Raw genomic sequence first — 9,294 nt, forward strand, 5'->3', positions numbered from 1 at the left:
ACCTTGGGACCTCAGGAGAAAGTATCTGGGGGATGCACTACTCTCCTACTTGTGCAGCTGTGGACTGTAGTTGTGCAGAGTGACCAACTACTAGTGTGCCTGTTCAGGTTAGATGACCTATGACTGGACCCTTCACGACTGCATTGTCACCATATAAAGAGAGACTCAGGGAACAATCTGAGAGCTAGTGAAGCAAGTGAGGCAAATTCCACAACAGAATCCCCCCTTTTATCAATAGATAAACCCGAATTTGCCTTACTTGTCAATGAGCCTAGTACCCGAGGGAACGCCTTCAGAAATGAGATGAACACACATGTAACACAATAAGCATCCTTCAAAACAAAATCTCAATCAAGAAACAACAGTCACTTATACATGCATACATGTCACATAATAAACCTTGTTCTTCAATCATATCACACTGTTGTAAGTGCACTGATGAGTCTTCGACCCCCGTGTACTTTACGGACATTGGGGGCCACCACCATGGAGAGGTTACTAGCACGTCACGATGATGGTGGTATGGAATCCTTCCTTGTAGATGTTATTCCTGGAATGCAAGTTCCTGAGACTAACATGTTCATTCATAAGACATTTCGATTTCAAATACCTATACACACCACACATATAATATGTGAAGAGACAAAGGTTCGCCACTGCTATGGAAAAACATAATACAAATTTTTATTCATAGCCTATTGTTTAATTTGATTGTTATTAATATCTTTCTTTCTTTATTTATTTTGTTTATATTGCGAACTAGATACAATTCAGTTAAACTAGTCCTGTAAAGATTCACACAGCATGCAAACTCATTTGGATTCTGCAAAACACGTTTTGATCACACATATAGCATTATAATCACATTAGTATCAAGAATAAGATAGATTAGATCAAGACCTACAACACTCATCCCAACCCCCCTTGTGTTACCTGTAGCTCGTTAGTGTTTCACCTTTACCTGTTATCTTCACTGCACCCACTGTCATCCGAAAATGAATAAGGAAATTCCCACTGTTCAAGGTTTCGTTAAGGATAAAACATCACAGTGACATCATCATTATCATACTTAACCACAGTTTGGGGGGCCTGTGTAATGGTTCTGGTAGATTTACGAATGATTAACTTAATGATGAAGACCAGGCATGTACCAATGAGGATGAGGAGAAGAAGAAACACTACTACGGTGGTGAGAAGCTTAAGAATACCTGATCCCCAGGACCCGAATGTGCTTGAGAAATCCCCTAGCTCAAACCCGTGAGTGGCATGTAACTCTTTAAGGCCCTGTGTGGTGTCATGGGCCATATCCATTATCTCAGCTGTTGCATCTGAAATATAAGAACAACACTCAGTACCGATGACTTTACAGGTTCCACCCTGAGCAGCTAGTAACAAGTCTAGTGCCATACGATTTTGCAATACCACTGTCTTTACTTCCTGCAGCTCCTTGTGTTCTGCTAACATAGCTTTATTAGAGACATTAAGGTGGTTTTCTAGCACTTTGGACAGGGATATAAGCTCTTGTTGAGTGACACAGACACCATAGAAGGGGAGAATGATACCTGCTACCCGTTGGAGGCTAGACAACTCCCTCCTGTGTTTATGTAAAGGGGGATACAATGCGGCTATTTCAGACGAATCTACTTCTCTAATCAAAGGGACTAGATAGGCCAGATAACATGTTCCAGAAGCGTCATCGTAGGGCACACAGCTATAAGCATTATTCCCACAGACCAAGTACACTCTCTCAGGCAACGGAGACTTCATTAGACCGATCTGCACGGATTTCAGACAGCTGCTGTGTCCTAAACTTTCATGCTGATTTGTTCCTACGCCTTGCATGCAAAGGGACACATTCTGTAAATCATGGGTTAACACCGGGGGAATATATGTGGAGCAATCACGAAGAGGAGTAGGCTGAGGATGGAGGGGCTCAGAACAGTTATGCACTTTTACTTTAAAGGTCTCATATTATGCCCCTTTCTGATAAGTTTTTATAGTTCTCAGAGGTCCTCAAAACATGCTTTCGAAGTTTGTTTCATAAAACACCACTCGGATCATGCAGATCAGCGTGTCTTTATACCCCTCTATTTCAGCCTCTCTCAAAACGAGCTGTTTCTGTGCCTGTAGCTTTAAATGCAAATGAGCTGTGACTAGTCACGCCCCTCTCTGGTGGTGGGCGTGGCTTGAATCAGCCAGTCCTGCCTGCTATGTTTACGCTGAACACCATGACGGACATGGCTGCTGTCAGACACGGTAGATTTTAAACATCTAATTTTGATCCAGAGGAGGCTCCTGCAGAAATTCAAACACTGCGGATGTTGCCGGACGTGTCTGAATGGTAAGTCTACAACTTTGTGTGTCTTGATACTTTACAGTTAGTCGATGTGTGTGTTGGTTCAACGTTAAAATGTAACTAGCTCGGTAGCTAATGCTAACTGTAATTTTGGCGAATAAGTGACATTATAATTTGTGAATATAGTTAACCGTCATGTCTCCGGTGAGACACGTTAATACTCAAAGGACCTCTACAAGTGTTACAGGTGTCCCAATTACTAACATATTTTGACGATTGCTGACAATAATTATCTTTGTTTTCCAATATTCTCTGCAGAGATGACTATCAAAATAGTCCTTTATGTAGCCACATTTTTTTAATCATAATACTGAACTTGTTTTAGAATTTATTATCATTTTATCATCAGTTTTCAGACGTCAAGGCTGTGTGCAGTGGTTTGTAAACTACACTGTGCTCCATCTCCACATAATGTGCAACTATTTACCTGTTCCTATATTATGTATTTGAAATTTGCCAAAGCTTCCTGCTCATCCATCACAGCTTGTCTAATGTCTTTCAGGTTTGAATTTCATAGGCCTAATATTTTGTTGAAATATTTACATTTTTCTAAATTTTGTGGATATGCTCACAACAAATCTTAGAATAGACTCTGGATGAATTTATTTATATGAGCATTTAAATCAACCAATGCTCTTATTATAATACATGTATCCTATAACACTTGTCCCTATCTTCAGCATACTGTTTTACACTAGTATGTGTACCACTGCTGTATATATTGTTGTACATCACTTACATACAAATGCATGTTTACATATTCTTACACGTCTTAGTTTTTTTTTCTACTGTTGTATATAGTTTAATTCACAATGCACATGTTAACTAATATTTTATTTTTATTTCTTAAAAGCTTTATCTCTACAGAATATTTTTATCTTAATTTCTATATTCTATATGCTTATATTTGTAGAAATATATGTATATACTTATATTCCAGTCTTCCTTGAATGAGTTTAACTGTAACACTACCAATTTCCCTCCTGGGATCAATAAAGTATATCTGATTGTGATAAGTTATTGTATATTGAGCAGGATAATGTACAGTGAGCAGGTCAGTATTGTAAAATAAACCTCTTCAGAATGAAGTAAGACCCTCTGTTTTGTGTCAGGGTCCTGCATCATCCTGTCAGGGTTTATTTCATGACACTGACAGAAAAGATTTTCACAATATTGTTAGTTGTATTTATGAAGATAAATATGTCAGATTTTTTACAGTTTGCTTTACATTACTTAAGTTGGCATAACATTACAGTGTTCACTAAACACCATGAATGGGGAAGCACACCCCAAAATAAACAGATACTGTTCATATTAAACATGACTTAACAGGAGAAGTTTTACACATACTGTGAGGCATTTATTGAATCGCATATATCACATCGTATAACATGTCAAATGATGTACTTATCATCCATGACAGTAAACTGAAAGATTCACTGAATCCATTTGAAAAAAAAAAAACTTTGACACATCAAAGATTGATGTTTTTGAGGCTAAACTGTTAACTGGACATCTTTTCCATATGTTTCATTCCTTACAGGTATCAGCCTATAGGTTTCCTTGTCACTCCTTGTCAAAGCCTGTCTGGTTCTTAGGATTGGCACCACGTTTCCTGACGCCCAGGGCCTCTATGTTGGATTCAGACCTCCTCTTAGTTGAACCAGGACACACAGCTGGCGATGACCTTCTCCTTGTCTGGCTCCTCATACTGTGGACTCAGGTCCTCTGGATCTTCATTCCTGTCTGGCACCGGGTCCAGAAACACTTTCTCAAAGATGGGGTCCATTAAGTGGGCCACATATCCTGTGCAATATTGCAGAAAGATTTTGTTTAAACTTCAAAAAAGTCAGTGCATTATGTTTATGTGTGTATTTATATAAGTTATTAATTTTCTATTTTATTTCTTTTTTTTGTTGAAACCTTTACAACAACTGTTACAGTGATACAGTAAATACAACATGTACATGACTTAATTTTAGTTACAAATAAAAGAATGTAACACTTACAAAACATGGGCTCAGTCTTCACTGGTTTTGTTCTGCAGGCTCCTCTCATGGTCTTTGGGAAGTGCACTTTGAAGAGTTGCTCTCCACCAGATGTGATGTGTGGTTTGTCAGCAGGTTCACTGTAATACATGACAGCCAGGCAGAGTCTGAAAGTACAGCAGTACAGAGAAAATCAAAGATGGAAATAATGAACAACAGTAAGTATTTTTTACAAATTAAATGTAACCACACTTTCATTTACCTGCACAGCATTCCAAGAAATGGAAACACCAAGAGTCTTTCAAATGCCACTGAGACAATATATGCAATCATACACTGCTATTGCCTAATATATTTATAATAACAGCTGATGAGTGTGACTTGGTCATTGTTACTATGCCGTTTTTGTGAGTAAAAAGTGAGTAGTCACATGATTTTATGAATTGTATTGATATCAAAGCAAAACAGTCGTCATTATGGACGTGTCCCTCTCCTCCTGCATGTCCTGCACCCCCACTGTGTTGTTTGTAATGTAATGCAGGACTACTGTTACTGTACTGTCGTCCTTTAGCGCATCAGTGTTGAAGCACCGTAAACACTGAATAGAGGAGGGGGTGGTGTTGGTGAGGAAGCTGTTGAACCGGAGAAATTAAACTTATTTTCTGATTATTTTGATTCTTACATTCTAAGCACAGATAAACACAACTGCATACCTGCGCTAATCACAACGCCTGATTTAGTCTGAATTCGAGTTTCTCGGCTTGATTTTGCAGCAGGTCGCTACACATTTCAGGTATGAGACAGTTAGCAGCTTGATGCTAATCTAAGTTACACAGCAGGCAGAGGAGAGAGGAAGCGTCCATAACAACAGAGCCGATAACACAAACCCAGCAGCATGAAGTCACACAAAAACTGACATGAAAAACAGTCACCAGCATCCAATTTACTATTCTGTTTAGTTAACTGGCTTCATATGAGGCTTAACGTTCACACAGATTATCATGACTCTCCCTCAATATTATACTCCAGCGTGTGAGCACACAGTAGATGCTACACATATTAGCCGCGATGCTAACGGCAGGATGAGCGGCTAAATACACAGTAAAGCAGCATATAGATGATAGAACTTACCGCTGCCATGTCTGCAGTTATGTCACAGTCGGTACTGATCCATCCTTGAGCTTCAGTTTTGAAGTAAATCCTGCTTTGTACCGACCGTCGATGAAGAAGCAGTCGGAAGTAAAATGGTTAGCACCCGCACACACACGCAACACTTTACCGGTGTTGTGAGGACATTTTACTTAAAAATAAAATTAATAAATTAATCCACTGGGTCTTCTGTGGGTCATATGACGGGAGTAAATGCAGACATTTGTGCTCGTTCCTGCAGCCAACAACAGAGGACTTGTGCTTTCCTTGTGCCTTCAACATCTCAGTTTGCCTATGTAGCGTTCCCGGAGAAAACGATGGCGAGCGGGAGGCGGACTCGTAGGTTTTCAGTGGGCGGCACAGACACGCAGCACAGGGAGTGTCTCCGGCTCAGAGGAGGTGCTTGCCCGGCTATGACGTCATAGCCGGGCACAAATCTAAACGGAGCGTTTTGGCCTACATTCACTGAAAGGTGGAGCAAGCAAGAGAGGGAGAGAGAGGATTGTTCTCATATCAGGGGAGTCTGAAGGCAGGCCGGGGACACATATTTTCACTGGAAAACCTTCAAAAAGTGCATTTTGCATAATATGTCCCCTTTAACTGATCCTATTGTCTGTGTACCTAACCACGATTGTATGTACACTAATGCTTCAGCTATTACAGTAGCAGCATAAGGTTGTTGTACACATATTTGGTCTCCTGGTGGATTAGAACAGTTTGTTTGGGCCAACGTTATTTGGACTTTATAGTCAAATCCTAATTTCACATACATCTGTACGTAAATGATACGCAAAAGAGTTGTATAATTAATTCCTGGGGGTAGGTACTGATCATTGATTGTTTTTGCAGTATACTGTGCAATGTCATTAAACCGTGAATATCTATTAGAATCTTGAGATCCTATTGGATACGTAGGGGTGTAACAGTCATCTGCTTCATCTAGCAACCTAGAGGCGAAGTCATTCCAGTTAAACACTTCATAATCTGTTTTAGAAAAGGGGATTGGAACTGACATTGGAGCGTGTATTGACTCTGGCATATTCTGGCATAACCAGCAGTTACTCAGATTACGTTCACGTGCATATTCAATCATTAAACTAAGGGCAGAGTTTGTTTTGGCCATTTTAGGTATCTGAGCACTCTGAGCTGTCAATGTGTGAGAAGATGCCGCTTTAGAACCTATCTGGAGTATAGAGGAAAAGAGCATTTCATGCAAGTATTCATCATGTTCATCATGTTCACGATTTTCACAACTTCTTACCTTCCCTGGCACACTCTGAAAATTCACTTCCCATACTTTACAATCGGGGATGGTCTCCAGTTGTAGATTAGTAAAACACCATAACTCTATATTTCGGATGGTGGCTGGAGTGTACCTGACTCTCACAGCATTCTTTGAGGTTTGAGAAAGCTCAATTTGTTCTGCGTCTAGTACATTCCACCACCATCTATTTCTAGCCTTGAAATCAGGGTTTGCAATCAAACAATCATTCAATTTACATCATTTACGTCATTAGGACATTCGAATATGATTGGATCCACCTCTCTCCTGGTCCGGTTTAGACTCTCATAGGTGGGTTTAGTAATGTTCCAGGGAGCCTGCAGGTGGTTATTCTCAGTTAATGTTTGTGTGGTGAACAACCTTACTTTGTTGTAGGCACGTTGGTGCTTGTCCGTCAGTCTCTTTCGGCACATAGTGATGTGACTGTCACCTCGTCCATGGAGACAGGCACTCCGGCACCTATTGTTTTGGGTTTTGAGGCCTGGACCTGGTTCCCTGCTTAGCCAAGCAGGGGTGCGTGGCAAGGGGCTCTGTCTGGAACGGTCACTCCCTGGGATGAGGGGCATGGCGGTTCCTTCTGCGCCGTGGAGGAGGAGGTCACTCGTGGCACTTTGGCTGCTGAAGGCGGGCTCTGCCCAAGATCCCAGTAGCACGAGGAGGGACAGGAGGAGCCATCAGCCTAATTGCCCTGCGTTGCTGCCATCTTGGTGGGACCTGGAGGTGCAGCCCTGCACCTGGTGGCGTGGACCCATTCTGCTAGGCCCTCGACCTTTAGAGCTGTTCTCGTCACCACTAGCACCTGGAATGGACCTTTCCACCTGGAAGATAAAGAAACTTTGTCCAGGGACTTAATTAGTACAAAATCTCCAACTTTAAAAGGATGAATAGGTCCCTCCAAGGGTTTCGGGAGCCTGTCCGCCACCTGTTTATGAAACCTTCTCAATGTTTCTGTTAGTGTCATCACATACTCTGTCATGTAATCATCAGTCCAAAGCAGAGTTACTTTGTGGGGAGTTAAGGGTGGGCTTGTCCCTGTGGACATAGGCCTCCCCATCAACACTTCATGTGGGCTCAAACCTGTGGTTGCACTTGGTGTGCTACGGATAGAGTACAAAACTAGTGGCAATGCGTCAACCCACTTCATATTAGTGGCCATCATTGTTTTGGTCAGTTTTTCTTTAATTGTGGAATTCATCCTTTCTACCTGGCCTGAACTCTGCGGGTGATAGGGGACATGTAGCTGCCACTGGAACCCTAGCACTTTAGATAAAGCCTGAGTCAGTTTGGCCCTGAATGCTGGCCCTTTATCACTGTCGATCCCTTTTGGTACTCCAAACCTAGGAATCACATCTTTGAGCAAGCACTTCACAACTGTCTCTGCATCTTCTCTCCTAGTGGGGTATGCTTCTACCCATTTAGAGAACCTGTCTACAATTACTAGCAAGTACTTGTAGCCTTGACAATTTGTCATATGTACAAAATCGATTTGCATATTTACAAAAGGACCTGATGGCGGTTCCAAATGGTCATGTTTTACAGCGCTTCCTTTTTTTCTGGTTAGTTGACATGTCATGCATGTATCTACCAGTGTTTGCGAAACTTGTGTTATGCCAGGCGCAAACCATTGTGATCGAATGACATCATTTATACCCCCCTTTCCTACATGTGTGGGACCGTGCGCCACACGAGCCAACACATGCAGGAGAGATCGGGGACAGACGGGACGGCCATCGGGGTGGAGCCACAAGCCAGACTCCGGATGTGGTGCACAACCTTTACAAGACCATATGTATTTTTCCCTATCATCAGCGTGGCTTTGCAAAGCTACGACATCATTGAAGGAAGGTACGCATGTCGGCGTAGGAGGTTGTGTGGAGGTACACTGACGTACCATGGAGGAAGAGGAAATGGCTGCTTGTTTGGCTGCAGCATCAGCCCGCGCATTCCCACGTGTTACTGGATCAGAACCATGTGTATGAGCAGCACATTTTACTATCGCAAGTTGGGATGGAAGCAAAATAGCCTCTAGTAGGTCTGCTACCAGAGAATGATGTTGTATTGGTTTACCTGAGGAAGTCAAGAAGCCTCTTAATTTCCATAATTGACCAAAGTCATGCGCAACCCCAAATGCATATCTAGAATCAGTGTAGATAGTGGCCACCTTGTCTTTAGCTAGAATACAGGCCCTTGTAAGGGCGTACAACTCAGCGGCCTGTGCAGAGGTGCCATTAGGTAATGCACGTGCCTCTAATACTTCCCAGTCACTCACTACTGCATAGCCAGCAAGGTGTTGATGATCAGAGGGTCTGCACGCTGAGCCATCCGTGTACAAAATCATGTCAGAATTAGCTATTGGTGTCTGCAACAAGTCTGGCCTTGGGGAGGTGCACGTGTCAATAATGGTAACACAATCATGATCATCATCCATGTCCACTCGAGGTAAGAGAGTGGCTGGGTTCAACGGAGGTGAGCGCTTCAAAGTGATGTGGGAGCTGGAAAGAATGATAGCCTCGTAACCT

General features: G+C 42.1%; 1 long non-coding RNA gene across 1 annotated transcript; it reads right to left on the reverse strand.

Annotated features, from left to right (window-relative positions):
- Nucleotides 1-3,694: 3,694 nt before the first annotated feature.
- Nucleotides 3,695-5,772, reverse strand: LOC146312550 (uncharacterized). Its single transcript, XR_014772040.1, has 3 exons — nucleotides 5,476-5,772; nucleotides 4,366-4,511; nucleotides 3,695-4,162 (listed from the first exon to the last, which is right to left on the reverse strand). It is a non-coding gene; the product is annotated as an uncharacterized LOC146312550 (long non-coding RNA).
- Between the last annotated feature and the right edge of the window lie 3,522 nt (nucleotides 5,773-9,294).

The sequence above is a fragment of the Lutjanus erythropterus genome, chromosome 16 (assembly GCF_056507025.1).
Source record: "Lutjanus erythropterus isolate fLutEry1 chromosome 16, fLutEry1.hap2, whole genome shotgun sequence".
Lineage (NCBI taxonomy): Eukaryota > Metazoa > Chordata > Actinopteri > Lutjaniformes > Lutjanidae > Lutjanus > Lutjanus erythropterus.